Consider the following 27094-nt stretch of genomic DNA (forward strand, 5'->3'; position numbering starts at 1 on the left):
CATCGGTTAATGAGAGAATTTTCTGACGTTTAAAATTTACCAAGATTCATCTCTCATTTCGTTCTATTTTTCTTCGTCCTGGTCGGTCGTGACGCGACACTTATCTCGTTAAAAGAAGAATCGCCGAAGAAGAATCGCGGCTTTGTGTTTCGTACCACCCCTTAAAGTCCTGCGTCTTTGAATTTCAAATGCGAGTAACTATAATACTGTCTTTTGTCGCGGCCAGTTTGAATAACCATTATTTCCCAGCCACGCTTTCGAAACTTAAATACCGGTAACCGTGACCCGTTTCCATTCTTTCTGTAACAGACGTCGCAACGTTTATTCTGATTTCGCGAACCTCCAACCGGTAGCGTTCATTTAGCGACTGAAATTACTCTATATTTTCTGGCCTTTTATTTAGGCATTATTTAGTACCTGAAAGTTGGCTTTAGGAGTTCTTCGTGAATTTGAATTCACATTGGCTGCATAAATTAGATTGGAAATTTGTCGATTTGGTTCACGTTAAAATATTTTATATAATATACTAACATGAATTTTGTCCTGACGAAGTAAAATTGAAGGTGTAATTACAATTAACCTTCATTGGAAACGATTATCCAAAAAAGTAACTAGCCTTTTTCCATTAACACGGGACACACTTGTTAAATAGGGATTAATTCTAAATTTAAAGAAAAATACTGAAAAGAAAGAAATTACAAAGACATCCTGTTTCCATTGAATTTATATTACACCTCGCAGCATAAATAATCATACTTATCGTATTTTATCCACGATAAATCAAAATATAATATTCGACGATAAAAATCGCAGGATTGGACGAGATAGAATTTTTATCCAATTTACAGCGTATAAAAAATTGTAAATTCTGTGAGCAAGTAAAAGTTCTCCTAGATGGTCCACACACAAAAATAGAACGAATAGACCAATTCCTCTAATTATCGACCGAAAGCGTGAAAACTGCGCAGAAAATGGGCAAAACTCGACTGGGCAGCAGCGAATCAGGACCAGAGTCTGGAATAAATTTATATTCCTCTCGTTCGCCGATCCCTTCCAGGAACAATAAAGATAACTCTGATCGAGCGCGACAGCCGGCTTACAAAGTCGCTTCTCTGCATGCGTCGCCACGGATTGTAAATGAACGCGATTTAAATGCGTCCCGGACCGTTTCGGCGGTGGCATTTAACAGGTAATAATCAACAACAAACTCGCGTTTCAAGGCACGACGATCGAATCTGAAGAAAGAGCGCGAGCGATCGAGTGCTCGCGAAGAGCAGAGATAAAAGAAGGAGAAGAGGAAAAGAGAAAGAGACTGGAGCACATGGAAAAAGTCGAGCGGAACGAGAAACGAAGGAGAGAGCCGAAGAACCGTCAGATAAGCTAACAAATGTCTCCAATGAATAATAATAAGTGGCCCGGTCCAATTTGTATTGCATTTACATCGGGCGACGTCCTGAACGTAATTTATATGGCTGGCCGGGCTCGTCCCAGTCCATTCGCCTTGTTTCGTTTCTTCGTTTCCTCACCGACCGTTAGATAACATCAAATTAACCTCCGCTTTCCATGCCGCGATTTTTATGCGCGTTAAAGCGCCACCGGCCACGACGAATCTTCTGCTGATTGTACGATTACGGTTGAATGAAGATGGTGTCGGTGGTGAATAATATGGAAAGGGTGCAGAAAGGGATGGTGGAGATAAGCTGTGACACTTTTACTACGAAAGTCACGCTACTCGAAAAAATATTAGATTTTTAAGAAACGCAAGCAATTATTTTTCAATGTATAAGCGTGTTATTGCGTTAATCAGATTTGTTAGCAAGAAGAATAATACTAATAAAAATAGGACCAGGTATTGCTTTTATCCAGGTATGGCTGTATATATAATCGATTGTATATAGTAAATCGATCGCATATAATGTTAAACAGATATATAGGATATTTGAAATATTATAAAATTCCATAACACGAAGAAGACTATGATAGGTTTGCATTTAGACTGAATATAGCTGTTCCAAGCACTTCTTGTATAGGTAAACAGCTGCACATTATTGGAGTACAGAAGTGACTGTAACCTAGAAAGAAAGTCAGGTTGGATATGTGTCCTCTGAGTATCATTGAAGTGGCTGCGACATGTGACAATGATTACGAAACATGACGCGTACCATTGAATTATACAAAATAAGATGCCATGTATCGATCGTTGAAATTTAGCAACAATTATTTCATACAATGTAGAAGAAAAGAAAATATATATATTGTATAGTCTTGAATGAAGCTTTTAATTCAAAATATAATTAAAATGTTTCCTGCTTTTTCCAATCCACGAAATGTATCAGCTTTAGTTCCTGATCGATTTTAGGTCCTCGTTGTATTTCTTTCACCGACTATGCACACAAAGCCGGACGTATCTGTTCAACGTTACAACGTAATTATTTAATGGGAACGAATAGGACGGATTGTATTAATAAATTCCCACGACAAACAATCAAAAGCAGAAATGATATTCGAGCGTTCATGTAACTACAACTGGAAAACCTTCGAGGATATTACAAAGTAAGCTGCGTATATGACAAATTGTTTTCGAGCTTCCATCTGGTATGAATTAAGAGGTGTTGATGGAACTGCAGTTTGTTGGAAATGCATGTGTTTTTGGAGATACGATGTTGCGTTGAAATTTGTATTTAATTATGTATCGAGATAAAATACTGAGATATATGTTTATTATGTTGTTTATTATGTTGTAACATATAAAATATCTTATGATTCTGTTGTATTAATATTTTTAAATCTCCTTTTTATGCGTTGCGAGATATTTCTTTTACGGATGTGGAAGAGTTATTGGATCAAAGGTATCTTTCGAATTTTCATGGAACATTTCATGCATTTTTTCTAGAATCTAAGAACTAATTTTTGGAAATCGTATTGATTAAGATGTCAGGAAACTTTCATTCTGATAAAGAGATTGGAGAAGACGCCGATGCAAGCTTGATTTAATGAATTTTCTTAGATTTGGCAAAAAATAGAAGAATCGCCGAGTTCTTGTGATTCTCCGTTCAATTCTCTCTTACGTCTATTGCGAATACCACGAATGCAATTGCAAACGTAAGGAAGGAGATTTGAAAACCTTTCCAATCGTTCGAAAACTAAAATCAATCGAGAAACCAGAAAAATCAATTCTTACACGACAAAAGCATTTCAAGGAAAAACAATTTCACCGTCTCGACCGGATGTTAAAGAGTAAAACACAGGAAAAAAGAAATCAACGTTGGAAAACAGGAGGAAACGAGAAGTCGGTGTTTTGATTACGGTGACAATTTCACGGGAAGTATAAAAGTTTCGCTGGCTCAGCGGTGGGTCTCTGGTTTGATTTTAATAAAAGCGAACGAGGGGAGCTCCGAGTTCGACTTCTCCGGGACGAGGCTCTCGCGGTCTGGGGGAAAAACGAGCACGAGATCGCCGCAAGTTTTCGCCGCGAGACTTTTCCCCAGGTTGGATATTTATTCGAAGTTCGAGCGAGGGATACAACCAGGCTACTTGGATTGGCAACCCGGCCAGGAAATCGGGAAGTTGACGAAACTTTGGACTATTCGTCGGCGATTCGTACTTTTATATTTTCTTATGATTACGTCAATATCTCAGTTTTGTTCCAAACACAGTAAAATAAATATAATAATAAAAAATTAAAAAAGAATAATATTGGTACTTTGTTAGAACAACGATATATCTAAGAAATCGTTACTTCTCAGATATCTATAAAAATATACTATAAAATATCTATATAAATAATCAAATAAAGAAGATTATACGAATATCGATCATATCTAAACATCAGTTACTATTAAAGAAGATTAGACATCATTCGTTCCATTTAAATAATCTTTTAATAGATAAATTATTTGCAAGAGGAAACTGCGATGATTCCTTGAAGAATGCAATTCTCTTAGTTGTATCATTTTTGTAACAAACCGATGATCTGAACCAAAAGGACAAGACATGTGAATATACTGGCGTTTGTGTACTTTATCGTTAAACATGAATTGGTAAATAACCTGATTGCTCTCGAATAACACGATATGTACTTCTATTATAGACAGTACAGTATAACATGGTTCTTCAATTACACCGTTTCAGATTCTGTAAACAATAACGCGAAACACAATAATCGCATATGTACGAATCCGAAGTCTCGTATAACAGAGTTTTGAATAGCGCGGCTAATTACCGCGTCATTCGAGAGTTCTCAGTGTGCAATGTTCGCTATGCGAATCTTTTGGTAACTAAATAAGATATTGTACGATAATTTGCTGTTAGAGTAAAATTTCATAATGTAATATAACTTACGAATCGATGATTTCGGTAATGAATTTTATATTCCAATCAAAGTGCTTCACTCACCTGTAACGTAAAGGGAAAATAACAATTAATTTATTAAGTAACATTATCGAATGTTTCATATCCTAAAAATATCCTTATTTATAAGGTTGTTTTTTTATTCATGCTTTAAATGCTCGAGAGGATAATAAGAAATTTAACGTTGAAACAGACATTTGTAAAAATGGTACAAACGAATATTTTTCAAATTCTAATGACGACGAAGTTACTGTTTACTCGTGTTGCAAGGACCGAAAAGGAAATGCTTATTATATGAAATGAACTCACGAGACGATAGGAAAGTGATAAAAATCAAGCGACGTAAACTTCTAAAAATAAAAATGTAAAAATGCAAAGCTCCGGTGCAAACCTAACCCAACCAAAAAGCATCTCCGCCAACAATACCCTCTCACGAGCAACCTTCTCGCATTAGTCCAAGCTATTTCCATTCAACCCGATCCTCCGCTGTCAAACAGACAAGAGCTCGGTTCTGCGAACTTACGCACGCACGTCGCACTTGCATTCCTACCGAGGACCAATTAGAAGGTAACAGTAAGCGTCAAGAGTTTCGTACTTCAACTTCAAGAAAAAGAAGAAGCGGTTAGAATTCTTTCGTCTCGTTTGGTGGTCGAAGGAGTGAAACTCGTTTCGTTTCCTTTCGTTTCGAAACATAAAGAAAGAAAGAGAGAGACAAAGACATTGGCCCATTGCGACGCCCGTTAAAACATACGCTCGTATCCTTCTATGGTCAGGATGTGCAGGCCGCGACAACGATTTACGACCAATAAAGTAGCAATAACGATCGTTACATTGGTGTCATCGGAGACCAGAGGGTTGCACTGTACGCGCTCGTGCGACATCCTCGACGAACCTACACCGGAGACGTTCCTCTTCGTCCTTCGAAGACGACGCCTTTTGCGCTTTGAGAAATGGCTAAGCTACTTCGTACAGGTGTTTACGCTCGAGTTTACGGCCTCCTAGCAACCACGGAATCGGACAAGTTACTACGTGTGTTTGCGGGAATCATTTTTACGAACTAGATGCGTTTCTCTCGCGGAAGCTTCCGTTTTAGGGTATAAAGATCGATGTGGATAGTCGGTAGATCTTTTTTGATCTTCACGAGTCATCGTGTTTTGGATAGACGTATTAGTTGGAAAATCTTTATAGGTAAATTAGGCATGTTTAGGTATTCATTGAAAATTTAGATAGGTAAATATGTATATATGCAAAGCACAGTGCGAAGGAGTGTATAAAATCTTTTATACAGGGTGGCTGGTAACTGGTGGTACAAGCGGAAAGGGGGCGATTCTACGCGAAAAAAGAAGTCGAAAATATAGAATACAAATTTTTTTTTAAATTTTTTTTTTAAATTTTTCCATCGAGACAACGATCTATAGTGAGATCCATTATAACGAGACGTGATAAAGTGCACGCGTACTGAGCAAAAATTCAAAGTCGATTTTCTCGAAAACAAAGCCTCGAACGAAAAATTTTTATTCTATATTTTCGACTTCTTTTTTCGCGTAGAATCCCCCTTTCCGCTTGTACCACCAGTTACCAACCACCCTGTATATTCTAATGGCGATAGTAGTACGAAGAGGCGAGGCCGAAGAGTGAAAAATTTGTTAAATAAGCGATCGGTGTGTGTGACGTTCAGAAGAATATTAATCATATTTTTATAGGCCGTATTTTATTTCTGTTCCATAGCAGCGAATGGAAAATTCGAAATAGGTGCTTGATCAATTTTTTTATTCTGATATATTTATTGGAATATTTAACGTCAAGTATTGTTATTGATATGAATAACGGCTAACAGAATTTTCCAGGATTTACGACAAATCTTGGTTTTTGGAAAATGAAAAACTTCGGTACTGGAAAAAAAAATTATCCACGCTTGCACTTTCTTAATTTATTATACGTATAAAGTAAAAATAGAATTTGCAAAAATGTTGATATTCTGATTTAATTATTATTGGAATTTTTCTTCGTATTACTTTTTGTATTCGATGTTTCTGTTAAACATTAATAAACAAGCATAAATATAGTTCGTATAATTAGAATTTTTTCCTCAAACAGCGCTATATAATAAATTATCGACTTAAATATTTATAATTAGAACTACTAGAAAAATATTTTTCAGTTGCTATTATTACAGATCCGTAATTAATAATATTTTGAGTAATTTTGATATTTATGGAGTTGAAACGAAATGAAATTAATTACGATCTTTTCAAATTAAATTATTCATGATTTTATCACAATTTAATTAAAAAGAAATCATACTAATGCTGTAAAAAAAGAACGGTATCATATTAATATTTTAATGACTACCAAATACCCAATAGAGAATTCAAGCAGAAGTTCGAGATTATATTATGAAGTTGTTTCAGAAACGAGAAGGAGGAAGCAATCGGCCAATTCTAATAACGTTCGACACTGTTATTTCCTGAAAGGATTTCATTGAGCTAATTGACTGAATGAAATCGATAAAGGAAATTCCCGTTCCATCGCGGGAAGGTATAAATTGTTCGAGTTTATGTTTCTTCTTGCAGGATAAAGGACTTTCGAGCGAGAGAGCCATTAATGGTATTTGTAATTGTGCTTTGGAAAGTCGATTGATGCCGGCACTTGTTGCTCCTGATTATTGCGATCGATTGGAGAACTTGCGCGTTTGAGGTGAAAGTTACGTTCAATGATAACAATAACTTTTTTGTGGCAATTCGAACTTTGCAGAACGCTCTCGTACTTCCCCAATTAGGTTTCTATAATTAATTTACGATTATATCTGTAGGTAGTTTTTGCATGATACAATATAATTTATATTTCTAAACTTGAACTAGATCTAAGATTAGAAATGTCGTGTATTAAGATATTTAATAAAAAGCAATAAAGACTAAAATAATTCGAAAAGCTAAGAATTTATATCTTACTTGATTAAGCAAGTATTAATTACTAGTGGAAATCATAATTTGTTAATAAACTAGGTTTTGTTATTTAAATAAAAATATGTATCTTTATATTCTAACGAAGATCGATAATAACGGATAAAATATATTTCAAACGATATAAACAGAATTTCTATCCTCTTAATATTTGAATCTGTATTTTTCAAATATGTACGTTTTCAGAAACAGGAAATAATTAAAAATTCTAGATTGAAATTAAGACGGTAGAGAAAGCTCGATACACGCACGCGCAAGTTCACAAAAGGAACAAATATAACAACGAACAAAATACAGCAACAACGAATGAAATTACACGTCCATTTCTACAAGATTCTAAAGAAAGTCCCTTTCAAAAGGAATTCTATAAATACCCGTAAACGTTTATACAAATTATTCAGAACTGCTGGTCTCGTTCCCCTCGCCAAAGATAATGCTCGATTTTACGCTGACTATTTTCGTATTCAGACCCGCCGTTATTTTGTTCGCCCATGGCATGGTCACATTAAATCATAGAGGGTTATTCGACGATACGCTCCTTACGGCAAATATAAATACAAAATCAGGTGACCGGAAAGAGGAACGAAAGAACGATTTTATTCGGTTCGTGGATTAACCAGTTTCACCGAGGAACAAAATAAAGAAGAAAAAGGTAGAAAGGTACCGGCTGGTTTTCCCGCTGAATTGAAACGATTCTTGCTACTTTAATAGAATATTTAAACACGATAAAAAAGAAAGAAGTACCTTTGTTTCTAGAAATATCCGTTGTACATCCGTTCCCTTGGCTTTGCCAATTAATATGTATCCGGCAGCGTTACATTATTTAATTGAAATTTCCATAATTGCATTACAAGAAGGCAACACCATGGTGTAATGCGATTTGATCGAGAAGCAATTACCTTTTAACGTAACACTTTTCCCACCTCACGAAAATTCATTCGGCGAAATAGAAATTTAGGATAGGAAAGCTCTTTGTCCAATATTGAAAAAGAGGAAGGAAAAAAAAGAGAGATAGCGGTTTTTTTATTTTTGTCAGATGGTTTTTATTAAATGTAGAACAATTTATATTTTCGCAATTTTCGTTTTTTAGCTTCTCTTTGCTTTTTTTTTTTTAGAATTGATGAATGCAAATATTATCGACGCGACGTGAGTTTGGTTGAATTTCTAGAACGTGCTTTTAGTGGATTGGTATAAAATAGTGTTCGGTTGGTGTAAAAAAAAGGACGATTAAAATATTTTCAATATTTTTTCGACTAATCAGAAGTCTAGAATTCCGAGAAAGAGAAACACGAAGCAAAGGAAAAATAAAATTTAAATATTCGAGATCAGTGCACACACACACGTCGATAATAGTCGTAGTGAGAAATGTTCTGGATAGAAATCGACTGGTTTCAAGATGAACGTAATTCAACCTATTTATTTTCTTTGTAAATGAACGGTTAAAAAACAAATAGAACGCAAACTTATTTTTTAATGCAATGTTTAATGCAAAAAACTCGATTCCGTATCTATTACAAAACAATATTACCATCTTTATATCAAAAGCACATTCTATTTCCTATCACAAATATATTTTGAATTTTAAAATAAATATTGAAGCTTAAATCTTGCCAAGAAAGACGAAGATTCCCAAATTTATCCTCGTAAACATAAACCTACCGAAAAACTGAAGTGTGTAGCCTGCACCATTTCGCAACTAATGAAAATTGCAGAAATGGGTGAATAGAACGAGAAGGGTGTGAAACAAACGAGGCAAGGATCCACAGGAAACAGGTTAACTAGGTTGTATTTAAGAGAGTAGGGAGGGTTTCCCATGGGACAAAAGTTGCATCGTATCGCAATGACGATAGCCGAAACGGTTGTGAAACGGTTCTCTCCTCCGGCTCTGTAATGGCCCCGCTCGGAATAGTTTCAGAAAAATGGCCCCGCCGGCTGAACTTAAATAAACGCCGGCACAACGCGGTCCTGGATAAAACGATTTATTGGTGTGCCGCGAGTGGATAACGCTATCCATTTGTACGTAATTCCGGACTATGGCCCACCCTTATCCGAAATTGTTACCGGCCGGAACGAATTTTCTGTTCACGTCCGTGTCCGGCGAAAACGCTCGACGTTCGCGGACAAATCCGACCGGTTCTCACAAGAGAATTTCAATTTTATCCACCATTTTCTATTCTTCTTTCGGCGGTTTTTGTAGAGGCTGGATTTAATTAGAGACAACGGATTTTTGTGTGTACAGTTAGGAAGGTACGTAAATGTAGATTTCTTTAGGCTGGTTTTTATTTTTTCATTCTTGGAAGAATGTTTCAGAAAATGAAGGAAATTGTTGCAATAGAAGCAGGCAGCTCCGGTTTTCAGTAATTTGAGTAAGTCTAGAACAATCGACTGAAAACTTCGTCTCGAGTTAAATCTAACGTTCCTAGTTATAAATGGTAACACATTTGAATATGAAATTTATATTTTTCTTTCAGTTATAATAAATGTCATATAATATAGATATTTAAGTGGTCTCCTTATTGGTGCAAACCCTTTAATTATAATCGTATAACAAATTCGTTTGATAAGTGCTTAAATATTTCACTTAAGTTAGAAAAATTTACCAAATATCCAGCTGGACAAATTGTAAAGTACAAATTAGATAATAAAAAAAATATTTCATTTCTACAAATCAATTCATATAATAATATCGAACTCCTACATTCTGCTATTCCAGTAGCCCAATTACAATCTTCTCTCTAAATCATTGTCATTAATTACAACGAACTACGCTTCAACTCATTCAAATATCATGTACAAATTATAGTGTTAGGTCACATTAAATTATTGTATTATAAATTACGATACACAGCATACCCTTTCACACTCATTCTAATAACAAAATTCAATCGTTATATCTCCCACAACAAATAAAGGATGAAAAGAAAAAATCTAATAATTAAACCTTCATATACCGTAAACGTAGAATATTAAAAGCAATTCCACGTACCCTATTAAACGAGGGAGATTGTTCTCTTTAATATGGTGTTTGCTTTCTTATTCCGACACGACTTCCCGTTGCGGAAATATCGTTCAATCCGGATCGTAATTCTCTTTACTCTACTCTCTCTTTCTTTCTCGCACAGTATCGGTCCTCTCTCTCGCACTAGCCACTGACCTACCCCAGGCGAGACTCGCGTGCGCTGGTCAGTAGCGCGTTTGACTGGACGCTTTTTTTTCCACTATTGCTACTAGCCACGCGTACGCATTTCCAGCAAAAGAAGTAGGTCATTCCATTCCCGGAATTTCAGCCGCCATTCAGAATTCTCTGCGTTCAGCGCCAAACACTTTGCATCCCTCTGCCTCCGAAACCGACCGAGTTATCGATTTGAAACAAAATGCATTTTCAAGAGTACGAGCGTCTATCTTTGCTGGATGCATTTGACTTTGAAATTTTGAGTGCTTTGTGGAGTTTGTACCTGTGTTAAGAATTTGGTAGGATGGTGCACATTTGAAATGGATATGTCACTTGTTGGCAGTTATGGAATGTGTTGCTTAACACGTTGAGATGGTCATCGGTGACCCACGTTACTACGTTTCTTAGAACGATAAAAATAAGTCGAATTTCATGCACCAAAAATTTGTCGTCGATATTAGTAGAAAATGTACGATACAATATTTTGAAGAAGTTAAATGTTATGACGTGTTATATTTTACCATCTATTGCGACAGTAGGGGAGAAAATATCAAATTCGCATGGTAGTCAACGCGTTAATGATTTAGTATGTCGTTTGCGTTGTTAATCAGTTAATTCATATTGTCGAATTTTAGATTAGATACTGAAATATTTGCTATTGCACTTAGAATGAGGGACCTTCAATCGGGCGAATTTCTTTATTCGTCGAATAAATTTGGCTTCAGATTTCTATATTCTTCGTTGCAGCTGATATAGCAAATTCCGTACAGTCTCAACACGTCTGAGAAACGGATGAGTGTACCGGGTCTTAAAGCCACGCGTTACGTCTTAATTACGTTCGTGTCGTCGGCTGCGAATCCAGGAATTCGTGGAAGGACCGGTAGAAAGAATGTGCCCGGATTAAGCTGGGACGAACGTGACTTAAATCCATTGCAACCCCACGGAACGCCGGAATCGTTTATAACCGTCAGGGTCGCAGTTACGCGCGAGGAACAGCCACAAAATAGAGACAACGGGGCCGTAGGTGAGAACGAAGCTACTTTCAGAGAGAGAAAGATGGAGAAATAGGGTTGAAACTGGTTCCGGAACGAAATAGAGAAGTGGAAGCAGTCTCTCACGAGATAAGGAACGGGGAGTCCGTTGAAGATGAAATAAAGAAACAGTGTGTGTGAGAATAAGAAAGAGAAAGAGGGACGGGGTTTGTGTATGTACGTGTGCTTCTCTACAGGGCGATGCAAAATACATGGACTCGCGAAAGTATTCGATCGTTTGTAGGAATCTTTTACATCAATATAATTTAAAAAATGCAATTTGTTTAAAAGGATTGTTTTACTCGCTAAGAATTATGACGAGTATTACTATAGTTTCGATATTTTACGTATTTGTTCGTATTATGTGTAATCCATGTATTTTGGAACCATCAATTTTCCAAATGCATAAAAATTCGCATTCTACTCATCGTAGTAAATGAAATTTCAAAACGTTTTACATAACACATATAATGTGTACGTACAAGTTTTCTGTGAGCTGCGAACGAAATAGAAAGAAGAGTTCGCTGACTGATACTTACTCATATTAGTATATTCTTTGGTGTATATTAAAATGGTTTATAATTTGAAAAATAAGCGGCGTCGAATGTTCAGGATGTACTCTGAAAATATCATCCACATATTTTGTGACACCTTGTATAATAAGGAGGAAGTCTGTGTGTGTGAAGGTGAAGGTACTGGAGGAAATAAAATAGGGAAAATGTAACAGACAGGGCAACGAATAAGGTGGTAGGCAATAAAGAGATACAGTAAGAGGAGAGGAAATGAAGGGGTGAATTTTGCGAGGGAATTGCGGCAAGCAAAATACACGGCTGGTAAATAAAAACAGCTAAGGAGAATATTTTGAAGTTCTCCGATAGCTAATGCAAATTTCGACGAATAGTATGCGAATTGTATCAACACTTCAAACAGATGTACCGATTAGCATTCTGCATAAACTGATCGCATTGCAATATGAATAAATATGAGCCATAAGTGTTTCGAATGATATGTAATGAATTTTGAAATTTAATTTCAAACAATGCACGTATGTATCTGATATGATGGAACATGGTATGACAATCTTGTTAAAAAAACGGTCATCGTTTGGAGAATCAATTAACGACAATAAAAAATTTAATCGATATATTCAATTTATAATCGAAATAAATATTCCACGATTCTACGCAAAATATGAAAAATATCCCAAAATATCTCTCACCTCCGTGTTAACGGATGAATAACGCAAACGACATCGTACCGTAACGCGCTCGTATTATCCCACATCATCACGAGCAAATCTCTGGTTCAGCCTCGCGAATGTCTTCCGTAGAATGTCTCTCATTTGCGTGCTGCTGCGACCAAGCTTCAAGCTATCAGCTTAACGCCTCGATGAGTCTGAATCGTTTCTCGATTCGTCGTCGATTCGTATACGTGTCTTCGAGAAGAAGCTAATCCGATGACATCGTATTTTCAACCGAGCCGAAGCTCTATCTGTGTCGCGGCGATTGAATATCCCAACCTCGACAGGAAAGAGAGTTACGACATTGAGCAAGAATGGAAAAAGGTGAAGCAGCTTCGAGAATATTTAAGACGGTTTCGAGGTCCTATTTCCGCTAGATGATAAAAGGAAAAAGACAAAAGTGAATGTAACGAGGTATGAAAAACGATAAGAAATCTTCTAAGGAGAACGGGAAAGTTTCTTATTTTAATCGAAGGTGCGAATTGTTTCGACGGAATAAGTATACAGGGTGCCGTATAATTGGTGATATAATTATGGTGCGATTCCAGGTGTAAGAATAACTCAAAATTATATTATACGTATAGTGAAAGGAATTTGGGAAAAGATGAAACTTGTAACTTGCCAGTTTACTGATATTATTAAGCTAATTTTATAAGAACGATTTTCCTATTGTTTAAGGCAACACAACGTTAGACAAAGGGCTTACAAGATAAAATGGTGAATTGTATAAATCACGTGGAAAATTTTAATTCTAATTTCTTAATACCTACTATAAATACGTTTGTATCGATAACTACGATGGCTTTTTCTGGAAATTTCGTTGTTTCTATATTTGCAAAATAAAAATTTCTAACTAAAAGATATACCTGACATAAAATGCCATACATACTATCATACATATTTACCTTAGACTCGTAGCCCTTTTTGTTATAAAGCTTTCGATTACTTTTTATTTGTAAGTTTTACAACGTGTTTATTCAGGAATATTTTGTAGAAGATTCCTCAAATACATATCAGCTCAATCGCAACCTCCATACGATTAAAACACGTGATTTACATTCCTCTGGGATTATTTCACTAATAAAATCGCGCACAAACACGAAACTACCCCATGTTTCCAGCGATCCATCACCTCCGTTTCCAAATTCCAGTGCAACGATTCAGCATTCAAAAATCCTCTGTTTCAAATATAATCCACAACATGGACCGATTTCATCTACGATACGAGATTGTCGAACATTTATACCATCCCTTCCCCCCTGATGACACGTGAGCCCGCGGGTTTACAACGTGCTCAGTACGCGTTTCCTGTTTGCTATTAAATAAAGCCTTTAGCCTCGTCTGGACGAAACTAACGACGCGCGGTTACCGTGCAAATACCGCTGCCATTAATCGCGCGAGCAGAAGAGGATACAGTCGAGGGCAAAAATAAGTGGACAAGCAGTGGAAGTATGTAGGTATCCACGAAGTTTGATCGAATTAGTACTAACGTTATATACTTCAGTTTTATTTATTGTAATCTTTAGTTAGAGGGCAAAAGAGTACAAGTCAAATTTTAAATGAAACTGCATAAGTGGATAAGTGTATGCTAATATATTCCTGTCGTTTGCCAACAGTTCTAATAGTACAAGTCAACTTCAATTCTTTCCCGTCTTTTTAACTGAGATTCTAATAGTATACATTGGCGTGCAAAATTTTGCGGCTAGTTAGATGTTTCACTTTATGTTTGTAATGGAATATTTCAAAGAATTTTAAGTATATCTCATATCTAATATTACTCAACATTTTTTAAATATCGCTTTTCGGATGTAAGATTAAACGCTAGTCGTGGCGGGAAATTCTTGCACACCACTGTATGTCAAAATATGATACAATACGATATAGTTGCGCTTTAAATACTATAAGTGCTTCTCTGCAAAACTAATAATTCTCACTTATGTATGTTTTTGTCTCCATCCAGTAAAAGATATATCCTTGTAGTACGTAAAAATTATGTAATAAATAATTGAAATTAATACTTACATTTTTGTGTGAGTAAGGCGTATTTAATGAAACTTCATTGATTTTCCTATTTTCCACTACCAGTGGACTTATTTTTGTGCCCGATTGTATTAGCAAGTTAAGAGGTAAATTTATACGATCGCGGCGTTGAAACACACTGCATCATCGACGCTACTTTCGTTAATCAGCCAATCATCCCCTGCTGGTGATTACGCGATGATTCACTACGCTGTTTTTAACCATCGATGTCCAGACTGATTCGTCCAATTTTGTCCGGCTTTGTATTTTATTCGCGTGTAAGTTCGATCGAAACGATAGCATTGTCACGGCTGCTGTGTTTGACCGATTTCACGTTGATAAAACACCAGTCCCCCTGTGTGACCCCATGAGCTTGTTAATCAGTTGCTTTGACTTCTTTATTGCTTGTATTTCAGGGTATTACCGCTCCCAGGATCGCGTGCACCCGGAAATTGATTGGAATTGCCCAGCTTTGTAACACAGATTAGATCTGTTGTTAAACCGGGAACTCGGCGCGTGATTCTGTTGTTTGTTGTAATTAAGCTTTTTAATTTGTGTGTAATTGACGGTGAGTCGATTTCAATAATTATGAGCAAGTTTTTAGTTAGTCGATTGTTGTAACCGTGAGGTTGATTTTTGTACAATTTCTAATTGTGCTATTATATTAATAGCGACAAGTTCACGTTTTTAGTTCTTTTTCAAGAGAACGACACACTGCAAGTAGATTTTAATTGCGTGGATAAACTACATTTTTTTACTAACGCAATGTTGATTGACGACACGTGAGAGATTAATTTATAAAAAATTAAATTATTTTTTAAAAATTGTATTAACATTTGATTATTTTTTACAAATACAATATTGCAATCCACGTTCATTCACAAGAAAAAGTAACCCAAGCAGCAGTCGTGGCCGAGTGGTTAAGGCGTCTGACTAGAAATCAGATTCCCTCTGGGAGCGTAGGTTCGAGTCCTACCGACTGCGAAAAATGTTGAAATTTATTTTTTATCATTCTTCTCATGTTTAAAAATTTTTTGTATCAATATATAACTCTTCATTCATTATGTGTCAACATTACTGTACGTACACATTCCTTGGCTTATGCCGTGCATATACGATTTGATAGATATCTACATAGGACTTACATAAAATGCAATAGTGTTATAATTCTGGTCTCACAAATTGCATACGGTTATAAAATAGATGCAAAACTTTTAATTTGTTTACATACAAACTAACTACATTGTTTCTAAACCCAATTTTTGACATTAAATATTTCTTATTTACAGGAACATTTATAATTTGATGATTACATATAAACAACCACTCAGAAAGCACCCTTTCCATCCCCCATGTACTAAGTGCATGGGGTGAACGATCATCGATGACTGAGAAAGTGAGACAAAGTCAACTTCTCGAGTCTTCCTCACGCTCAGGAAAGGGTGCCATGACTCGTCATCATGGCTGAATCGATTCATCAATTAGCTGATGTTCATTGATCATTTACTACAAAAATGATCCTGAAAAGTATGATTCTAAACTTCACAGCGACGACGATGCCTATTTCTAATGGCCTGTGTACTTTTTCTACTGCGGGAACTCGTTTAACTGCTTGGCCACCTATGAGGAGGATCTTGAACTAGTGTCGAATGATTTTATGCGTTATGTAACTATAGAAAGATATTGTAGTAAAATCACAGATAATATACAAGGTAATTGAATAGCGTTTCTTAAATGGAACCATACATTTTTTCCACACCATTCAGTACATTTTTTAGTTCTCTACAAAAAAAGTACTAAGGTCATTGGGCTGAAAAATGAATAGCTATCTTTCCTACTTTCAGAAATCATAGAAGATGATATAGAAGATTATATCGCTCCCGTTGTTAGCTTTTTTTCTTTCAGTATACGTTGATCTCAAAACGCATGGTAACTCTTAACCCGTAACTGCAGACATAGGGATGAAAACATCGTGGCAAAGTTGCAGGAGTCGACGTGATTGCATTTTAATTAAAGGATTGAATCTGCCACTAGCTACTAGGACCGGCCACTAGCTACGATTCAACAATTAATTAACAGTTGCAGCTCTTGTCGCTGACAGTTGCCTAGACGGAAAAAAAAATTTCTACAGAAAGTTCCTGTTTCCATCATCCGCGTAACGTGCTCTCAAAACAACGAAAGTTCAACGATCGTACCCGGCTACTTTCCGTTGTATTCCACGCGTCGAACGAAATTGGAATAAACAATTCATCAGATACTCTGACACGATGGAATTTGTTGAAACTTCGGACGGAGAATTTCATTGAACTGCGTATAACGAATTCTCGTTCGGATTTAGATTTTATTGCGTCCTGGAAACGCAACTTTTAGAGTGTTGTACTTTAGAGTAAAAAAGAAAAGAAATCCGCCAAAGAAATTTCTTTGAAGATATTCTTTTTCTTGTTGGCTCAAGAACTATTCTATAGAAGCCGTTCTATTATTTGATAATTACTTCTCTGCCCTACATCATCTTTTTTAAATAGTTATGAATATACACGCGTATAGTAATTCTTGAATATACCACAATTATTTACTACTACGACATTAGTATATAATAAAATATGAATCAATTAATTATTCCAGATTCTATAGTTCTGATACTAATTTCTCTTTTTTCTCATTTTTTCGACCATATTTCCAGTCTAAGGCAGCTCCTACCCACAGATAACACCTAATTCAATTTTCACTTATCAGTTCTTTTTTCCTTGCAATTATCAAAAACACGTCAACACTTTTGTCAACGTTAGTGTCACTTTCAATTAATATTACCACACAATTGCATATTACGTATACCCGTAGGTATCTTATTGTCACGATATAATTCAAATTCTAGTTACTTATACATTACTGTATTAAGATTATAGAGATTTCTCGTGTTCTGCTATTAATACTATTCGTATTATCTTTTTCGAATAACCCTGCCGAATTTGCTCGATACACGGAGCACCAACGTTCAATTTACTCGTCTATCCATGACGGCAATGATAACAATGCTCGAGCGATCCGGTCACGGTGGCCCGGTTCTTTCGTCAGTGGCATTTGCATGACACAACGGCGAATTAGTCGAACGACAGTGCCAGTGGTTCAGCGAACGGTTTCGTCGCTGGTGTTTTCGCTGTTCGGCGTCGAAACGCGAGTGGACGCGGGTGGACGCGTGGGCGTCGCTGAGTAACCCGCACGCACCAGTGGGTGGACACGTGTGCCGCTTGTTTGGCCGCGTGCAATGGCCCACAGCGACGTGCCAAGACGCCGGTAAACAATGCGAACATACATTACACTTACAAGCATCCACTTTCCACCATTGTGTACGCACCCCTTGTTCCCATTGCCTTTCGGCTTTCTATCTTTTTGCCCTCTTTTTCGACTGCTTTTTGTTACTCTGCAACTCGTTTCGCACCTTCTATTTGTCGTTTGTTTTGCAGTGTTTCGGCTGTTTGTTTGGTGAGGCTGGATTTTCATTATTTCGTAGGTGGTTCAGCAATTTGGGGACTTTTCTGAGATTTTATAAAAGGGGATGAAAATGCAGGGTAGTGTTTCTGTTTGGAAGACTGATGCGGATTTTCTTGGAACCTATTTGATTGGAGAGTAGATTTTTATATAGCAATAATTGGAGTGGTAATTGAGAAATTGGCAAAATGTTAAAAGTGCAGCTATTTGATTTTGAAAATTGATGTAATAACTATAGTGTAGTAATTTGTAATTTAATTTGAAGTACATTTATAATTAAACCATATTTGTGATGTATTTGACATTAAATTTTAAGTATGTTTGTAATTTGATTTTAAATATTTTCTAAATAAAAAGTGGAGCCATACACATGTACATACTGTAGGTATGTGTACAATTTCAGATCTTAATAAATTGAAATATTTCATTGATATCCAGACATGAAACGTATATTTTAATTACTTTACAGTAAAATACATTTCACTAAATGGCATCCAATATTGAAACGTGTCAAAAAGTTGATCACGTGTTAATTAATCATTCAAGTTTCATCGTTGTTGTCTCGTTACATTCGAGTTCAATAATATTCGCAGAGATAACCGCAATATCTATTAAACAAATAGACGTGTCGTTAATCAATTGGTGGTCGCAGCCAATTATATTCATAGACGTTATGTCCTTTATTCCGGACCAGTTAAATCGATCCAATTTGTGATATGACATAATAATTAATTGTCATTTTGGTTATATTTGTTGTCCTGATTATTATTTGAAAAGCTAGATCAGTCACAGAAACGAAAATCAGAAGACTTGTTAAAATAAATTACTGTGCATTTTTTAGCGCAAAATTTTACAAGCTAGATGTCTTAGAAAATATATTTTTTAATAGAAATAACTTATAAATTGACGTCAATTGCAATTTGTTATAAAATTGTTTTCAAATCGGAAAAAGATATTCTAGCAAATCAAATTCAAGAAGTACAAAAATTCAGCGTGTAATTAGAAAAAAAAGATTGAATAAAATAAGCAATTAATTGAAAGGTGGAAAAATTGTTCCTCCGGTTCTGATCTTTTTTCCTATCATAAATCTAAAAATAACGATTAATTACTTGTCCTTAATATAAAACATATCTTCTGTTCTATTCCTTTTTGTTCAGACCTTTTACTTTTCTTTGAGATTTATTCACTGAAACTGTCACAGTTTCTTCTTTATTTATTTTACATCCGTTTTACTCATTTGTTTTTCGGCGTTGTTTTATCAAGCGTTGCTAACGGCAATGTTTGTCGAATCTTTACTTGCGTTTGTTTCTCCATCTTATTACAGGTTTCTGATTTTTGTGCTTCTTTCCAGTTCAACGTTACTATATTCGAACAGTCTTGTTTCTATTTGCCTTCTTTCGATTCTTTTCTACCATTTTATTTTTCTCTTCAATCCTTTATCCATCCCTTCTTTTCGTATTTTTATTGTTAGCTTTTCAGCTTAACGTCTATAAGACTGGATTGCAATCAACTATTGAAACAAAGTTTATTCGATAAAATAACAAAAATGAAAATTGCATGATTTCTACCTTATAAAATTTGAATAGGAAATAAAATTGTATAATTATTTTATTATTATATTGTAAAATTAATATTCATTATTATTATTTATTGTATATTCATAAATTTATAATAGATTTTTCCGAGGAAAATATTTGAAGATCATTATTTTTCCTTCTTCTTTGATGCAAGTGATATCCTCATCCGAACGGTTTACATGTTTTCTCTACTTTGCAACTAATTGGAAGGATGCTGGAAAGTTTGGCTAGCGGAAGTTCGCTGCTTCCACGGCGAGAAGTGTCCCAGCATTAATTAAAGAACTTTCTGCCTACCAGAGAACTGGTGTTTTATTTTTAAAATTTTCAACGGTACCCTGCACTCTCTTCATTTATTTCGCTCGAATAATTACTTACGATCATTTTAAAATTAACCAATCATCGTTTCCACGATAGCTCCCGTAGAATCTTATTTTTAAATTATACAACTTTTCACTTGTGCCAGCCAATTTTACTAATTCATTCGTTCTCACTTCCCAATATTAACGTTTCAAAACCTATTATTTGTTATAAATAATATCATAGATTATCCCTTTGTTGTTTATAATTTCAATAGAGAAGAAGGCTAAATTACCATATGTTTTCCTGTCGAACTGATAAGTTGTGAATTTTCAATCCGGATCAAAGATAACTTTTCAAGTCTTTTAAAATTTATAATTAATTTATTTTCAATCTATTTTACTTGAACTTCCTACTCCCTTTTATAAAGTAATTTAAGTTTAATATTTTGATAACAAAACCACTCAGAAAGCACCCTTTCCATCCCCCATGTACTAAGTGCATGGGGTGAACGATCATCGATGACTGAGAAAGTGAGACAAAGTCAACTTCTCGAGTCTTCCTCACGCTCAGGAAAGGGTGCCATGACTCGTCATCATGGCTGAATCGATTCATCAATTAGCTGATGTTCATTGATCATTTACTACAAAAATGATCCTGAAAAGTATGATTCTGAACTTCACAGCAACGACGATGCCTATTTCTAATGGCCTGTGTACTTTTTCTACTGCGGGAACTCGTTTAACTGCTTGGCCACCTATGAGGAGGATCTTGAACTAGTGTCGAACGATAGTCCTATTAAAGCACTAGTAGATGATGTTAAATGTAATATATGTACTTAGATCAAATTAATTAGTGTGTACGTGTATAGTATAATAAATACAATTGCGTACCATATTTCTATTTCTGTAGCTACTGTAAGTACAATTAAAAGATGAAGAAAAGTATAAAATCATATTCAAACGTCTTTAAATTCCTGAGATCTTTTAAAATGTTTCATTTAATTTGACGTATATATAGATTAATGTCAGTTAGTTTAATAAAGTTACTAGCGATACTTACTGGATTGAGGGAATTTTTAAAAAGAAAGAAAAGGATTCGCCTTGTTTTCAAATCGTCAAAATGGAAACAAAAATAGAAAAACCACGAAGAAACAGAAGAATCCAGAATAAACAAAGACTATACGTTGCTTCTAACAAACAGTTCGGAACATTTAATTGATTCGAACAACAAAATTGGCCTGAGCACCATGGCGGGACACGAAGATTTTGTCTGGGGCGCAATTACTCGTATCGCTAACGAGCGCGGGGCACGCAAACGGCTTCGCCCCTGGTAACCGACCCTTGGCGAGCCGATTTTCGTTCATTCGGATTAATTAAAAAACCACGGCACGAAGCATTATCCTATTGACGTTGTTTCATTACCAGGGCTGAAACGACGCGCGGCTTCGCCGGAGCCACGATCCCGCAAGATTGTATCGCGCATGATTTACTAACTTTTTGCGCAAAGATAATGGGCCCGGGGCCGAGAAGTGAACCGATAGCCAATTTCTTCCGCCGATATACTCGAACGATACAAGAACGAAGAGCGCGAGTGATGCGCGTACGCATGCGCGCAGCTTGCACGGTAATCTCGTTTTTATCGGGCTCTCTCGCAAAATCCTCCAATTAGCGCGCATAACATTACCGTAATTACAGTACCTACCGAGGCAACCGCAGCATCATCATATCGATAGGGTTAATACGCCCTCGAAAAACCGTCCAGGGGCCCCCATTTTTTTCTCCTTCCACCAAATTATGCACCACGCCTGCCTTCTTCTCCTCCAACCCTGTTTTCTTCATCTTAGCCCTCGCGCGTCCTCGCGTTTTTCACCCTTTCAATCCTAAGACTAACGCCGTACAAGACGCAATATTTGAAACGTTGAGAAACAGTGTAACTCGGTCCCAAGAATTCATTTATTTTTATTTATTTTTGTGAAAATACAAATAAAGAAAAAAGAGATATTTGGGTGTTCATATCCAAATACGGCGAAATTTAACGTCGAGCAATTGCAACGTGACACGTGCAGGTTTGTGAATTGGATTGAAACAAATTCTCTGAAATTGGAGACTTGAACACTTTATTGGAGGTAATGGAAGATCGATGTCCTTGTTCACTGTGCGCATCGATGTGGTTTGGTAATTTTTGAGTATATAATTGGGTTGGGGAATATGTAATTTCTGGATTATGGAGTTTTCTGTTTTTGCAATTGAGACTTTTAAGTCAGAAGAGAGAAATGTGCACAGTCACGTTGGATTCAGTGAGCGACATGATCATGTGCATTAATATTTCTAAGAATTATTTTTATATGACTGTCATATTGAAAAAAATTTGTAGATATTTTCTTCATGGTGACATATGCTTATAGGATTTCCTAGTTCGCAATTATTTTGAAGATTCGTATAGAATATATTATTTCAAACGCAATATGGAATACATGTATAAGATATATGTATATACTGACGTATATGTCAATGGCACACGTTGTGTGTAGGTGACATGTGTTACAAATCACCACGGTATAGGATCGTTTAGGGGTTAGGGGAGAAAAGGAAGTCAAACATAAAAATCGGTTTTCTGAGATATTAGAAAGATTATTTTAAACAAGAAGTGTTATTGGACAGTACTTCAAGAATAAATGTAACAACTAGCTACAAAAAGTGTAATCTAAATGAACCTACGTATCTACCGTATTTCTAATCTCTTAGGAGATCTTCTTGCATCTTTCTTATCAATTTCTTTATTTATCGATCAATTATTAATTTCGCAATCATTTAAATTTCTACTAAAAATCACTTAACAAATTAAATTTAAAAGAGTATTATCTATTATTTTAAAGGTACATTATCTATTTTTTGTTGAACAACAAAACAGAATTGCAAGTAAATCGCCATACGGAGAAACACATTTGAAAGATTACGCGTATGTTACAGATAACGTTGGTCTAAATGCTGCAAAACTCTCACGGATCTTAAGCTTCCTTTACGATTCTAAGGTCTCCGGATCTGCAGGGTAATAAATCCAAGGTGCATTAGGAAACTTGGTAAGAATACAAGGCGCGTTACACGTCGCTTGTAACAAGCTATACAATAGCTCCACGGTGGAAACTGGAAGCCAGCAGCCGTATCGTTCTGGAGTGACAACCAGCTTAAGATGTAATAAGACTGCGATAACAAGCAGAGTTCCCGCACGGATCGTACTTGACAACACGGTTTTACAGTCATTCCGCTCTGGATAGCAGCTCGCTAGATTTGGATTTAATCCTTCGCCTCTCGCGATACGCACGCACAACCTGCAACATCTTCAAACAATGCTTGACGCGTTCTAGACTTAATTGAAACGTCTTCACGACGCTCAACGATTGACGAATGCCACTTTCTCAGACTTGCACGATGTTATAACAGTTCGTTAAAATTGACTTACATGTCAAAAGTCTTGTTTTGAAAGTCTTGCTGGTACTTATCGTTAGTCATTTCCTTGAATATAATTATGTACAGATTTACTGATCGTATAATTTAGTGTTGTTTTTATCTGACTTAGGATTTTTAGCACTTTCTTGCTAGATTTGCGAGACTTACTAGAATTGCAGAGATTGCCATTCGTATTCTGAGCGTTCTTAGCTTCTGCGATAAATATAAAATGCGAGACTTAAAATCTATTTCGATTTCTTCTATAACTATATTTTGCGTGGTCTCAAAAAATTAGACGGCTTGCGAATTGTTTGATATTGCTTGTAATTCATTAATCTACATATATTTTGTAGACTAATATTCATACTCCATTAAATTTCGATATAATTTATAAAAATTAATATTTGATTGTAATTGTTTATTTATTGTTGTAATCTTTACTGACTATTGTTCCTGTTATCATTGTAATATAATAATCCGCGGTTTTCGATACACAGTACATTTGTGATAGTAAGAAAGAATTGATAAATTCCACACAACTTCCCTCTCAGGTTTCTTATTTTTCGATCCATCCTATTTTCCTTATTTCATAATCAACGTCTATAAAATTTTATATCACAATCAAATCGAAACACCTCGCCTCAGTTTCAATATCCATAACACGTAAAAAGGATAAATTTACCCCAAAACAACGAAATAAAACTACGCAACAGAAATTTGCATAAAAATTCACGAAATATGTATATCTAACCCTTAAAAATACGATAACTATAGGAAAGTAAAATATTTTGTAAGTAGTACTATTCACAGAAACGTGAAGAAAACAGTGAAACTGAAAATCATACAACAAAATCTTAAAAGGACTAGTAGAATTAGAACATCGAAGCGTCATAAGTATACAGAATATTTATACAAATTCATAATTTTATAAAGACAAATGAAGGAATAGAATGCAAGCAGAAATTTGTTTTACCTATTACATATTTTAACTGATGCTGATAACATCGTAATGATATATATTTCCTTATTTATTTTTATTTTTTTTTTGTTTATTTCATTTATTCACTTATGTATTTTATATATTTTTGCGTGTTACGTGCATTCTGTATTTTTTCACTTTTCCCCCATAAATATATAAAAATCCGCAGTCACAAGAAAACAAAATATGTAACAAGTATAGCACATCCAGAAAGAAAAGCTCGTCACGGAGGAATATCACTGTGCACGCAAAGTTTCCACACGGTGTAATTAAGTCAACAAAGTCTGCGTTCCCCTTGGTAAGTTTCTGAGGAGGTGGTTTACAACTATCGTTGTCCACGTGCTCTGCCTCCGCGTATCAGAAGGGTTGGAAGCAGTCCGCACATAAATTCAGCTGGTCTAGAGCCGCAGATGCGAGTCGTCGTCGTCATCGTGACTTGGCCCGCGACCAAAGCTGATCGCGTTACGAAGTAGCCTGGCCAGAGTAATGGGGGCGCCTTCTCCAGGGTTTCATTATTTTTGAGAAACCGGCGGTCATCAGACGGCAACTTCGGGCAAAGAATTCCTAAAGATCTTCATCGTCAGATCTTTATTTTTCCATTTTTCTTTCCTTCTTCTTGTTTTTCGATTATATTCTTGAAATCATGAAGATCTTCCTCGTTTATGTTCTAGAAGATGGGAACAACTTTCCGAGGAAAATGAACGTTTTAGTTACATAAAAGAAGTTGCTCGAGGTCTTTTATGGTTTACGTAAACGTTATATCTGACGAAGTAGAGTATAACGTAAGAAGGTATACACAGTTATGCGCGAAAGTTTATGTACGCTTTATAAAATTGAACATCTTTATTTAAATAAAGCGGACCAAGATTTTGTACGATTTGCGTGAACTTTGTATATCTGATGAAATAGGTAGATACAGTCGTCTCGAAAGATCTATAAACATTTTATAAATATCTATAGCATCATATAATAATTGTTTCATGTACATCGACCAAATGATCAAATTACGTCAATTCTTATCAGACAGATTCATAACATTATCAAGTAAATCTTTGAGAGACTATACCAATTTGACTAGAAGACAAATTCATTTTCCTCCCTCCCTCTTCGCACGAAAAGACTCGAAAAGACCATTTGACAAATACGTAACATTATTTGATAAAATGATTATATTATTTCAATTTTTACAAGACACTGATTCGATAAATAATATGCAAATATTACCAAGTAATACTTGAAGCACTACGACTCTATGACAAACTCGTTCTCATTGCTCGCCCTTGAGACGAACAGACACAAAAGAATCGGGACACGATACGAAAGCATCTTTCATGGGTCGTCTCTCCGTCGATGTTCGCCTGGCCGAATATGGGGAAAACATCGGCTCGTTATTTATTACCGAGAACTAAAATATGACACGGATCCCCTCACTGCCTCTCAAACTCCCTCTAGCTCGTTTTCACTTAGTAGAACGCTATCGACATGAATAATCACGAGGGCATAAGTATTCGCGAAAGTTCAATTTCCTGTCACGCCGGCCGGTGATTTATCGCTTGACGCCTGTATACACGCGTGGATATTATTTACCGCCCTCTCGATACTCTCTCTTTACGCCCCCGTCTCCCTCGCCTCATTTCTGCTTTCCAACGATCTCGCGCGTTCGTGGAAACGCTCCTACCGCCGTGAGAAATAACCAACGAGCACATTTGTTATTCATGAGGAACCGTTCGTACCAATCCCTTAACACCCGTTCTACAGATTTCTGTCCAGCTTCCGAACACAACCAGTTTCGTACAGATCTATGTATGGATTTTGATATAAGTACTGCTTATGAATGGGAAATTGGTTACTGGAAGGGATACGTTGCATTGGTTTGCAGAGTGTACGAATTTTCATTGTGGTATTTTTGAAACGACGGAAAGGTAGGAAATTTCGACAGGGAAATGAAACAGCGTTTAGAATTAGGTACGTTAAAACTGTAAAAGCGTAATGCGAATGCAATAGAATGTAATGGAACACGACTCAATGAATGGCAAATGGAAGCTGCCTCAGATACGTATCATACGCACAATTCTCACATATTCTAACATATATTCTTTTTTAAAGGTACACGATCATCATTTATATTAATCCTTTATATCTCGTTAGATATTATTATTAAAATGTACAGTTTTCAACTATTTCGTTTTACCATTCGATTGAGCTTTTGTACCTTTCGTGTGTGCTTTTTACCAATAAAATAGCGAGGTTAGGATAGTAAGAAGCAAATCTGAAATATGTAATTATTAATTGATAATTGATAATCCAGATCCGCTGTCCAAAGACTGATAACGAAGTACTTGATATCCACAATTATTCTAATTTCTACTTGCAACGTAATCGTCGAAAACTTTGATCAACCTCAAATAGAAAAAGGAAAAAAAAACAGCAACTCTACTTAAAAGACGCGATCTCGAAACATCCGGCGAAGAATTCAGATCAATCACTTGAGCGGCGAACCGGGGGAGGTAGGCAACTCGAAAAAGGAAAAC

The 27094-nt window shown here is 35.9% G+C and overlaps 1 protein-coding gene, 1 long non-coding RNA gene and 3 other non-coding genes across 5 annotated transcripts in view; 1 reads left to right on the top strand and 4 right to left on the bottom strand.

Moving 5' to 3' along the window:
* Window positions 1-27094, bottom strand: part of LOC126867884 (mannosyl-oligosaccharide 1,2-alpha-mannosidase IA) — a 691228-nt gene that overhangs the window by 483215 nt on the left and 180919 nt on the right. The gene's annotated exons all lie outside the window — the stretch shown is intronic.
* On the top strand, window positions 15678-15759 carry Trnas-aga (transfer RNA serine (anticodon AGA)). Its single transcript has one exon. It is a non-coding gene; the product is annotated as a tRNA-Ser (tRNA).
* Window positions 16090-20794, bottom strand: LOC126867959 (uncharacterized). The gene is made up of 2 exons (XR_007690493.1): window positions 20214-20794; window positions 16090-20128 (listed from the first exon to the last, which is right to left on the bottom strand). It is a non-coding gene; the product is annotated as an uncharacterized LOC126867959 (long non-coding RNA).
* LOC126868141 (small nucleolar RNA U3) lies at window positions 16098-16312 on the bottom strand. Its single transcript, XR_007690538.1, has one exon. It is a non-coding gene; the product is annotated as a small nucleolar RNA U3 (small nucleolar RNA).
* On the bottom strand, window positions 20595-20809 carry LOC126868142 (small nucleolar RNA U3). Its single transcript, XR_007690539.1, has one exon. It is a non-coding gene; the product is annotated as a small nucleolar RNA U3 (small nucleolar RNA).

This window comes from Bombus huntii, chromosome 7, assembly GCF_024542735.1.
Source record: "Bombus huntii isolate Logan2020A chromosome 7, iyBomHunt1.1, whole genome shotgun sequence".
NCBI lineage: Eukaryota > Metazoa > Arthropoda > Insecta > Hymenoptera > Apidae > Bombus > Bombus huntii.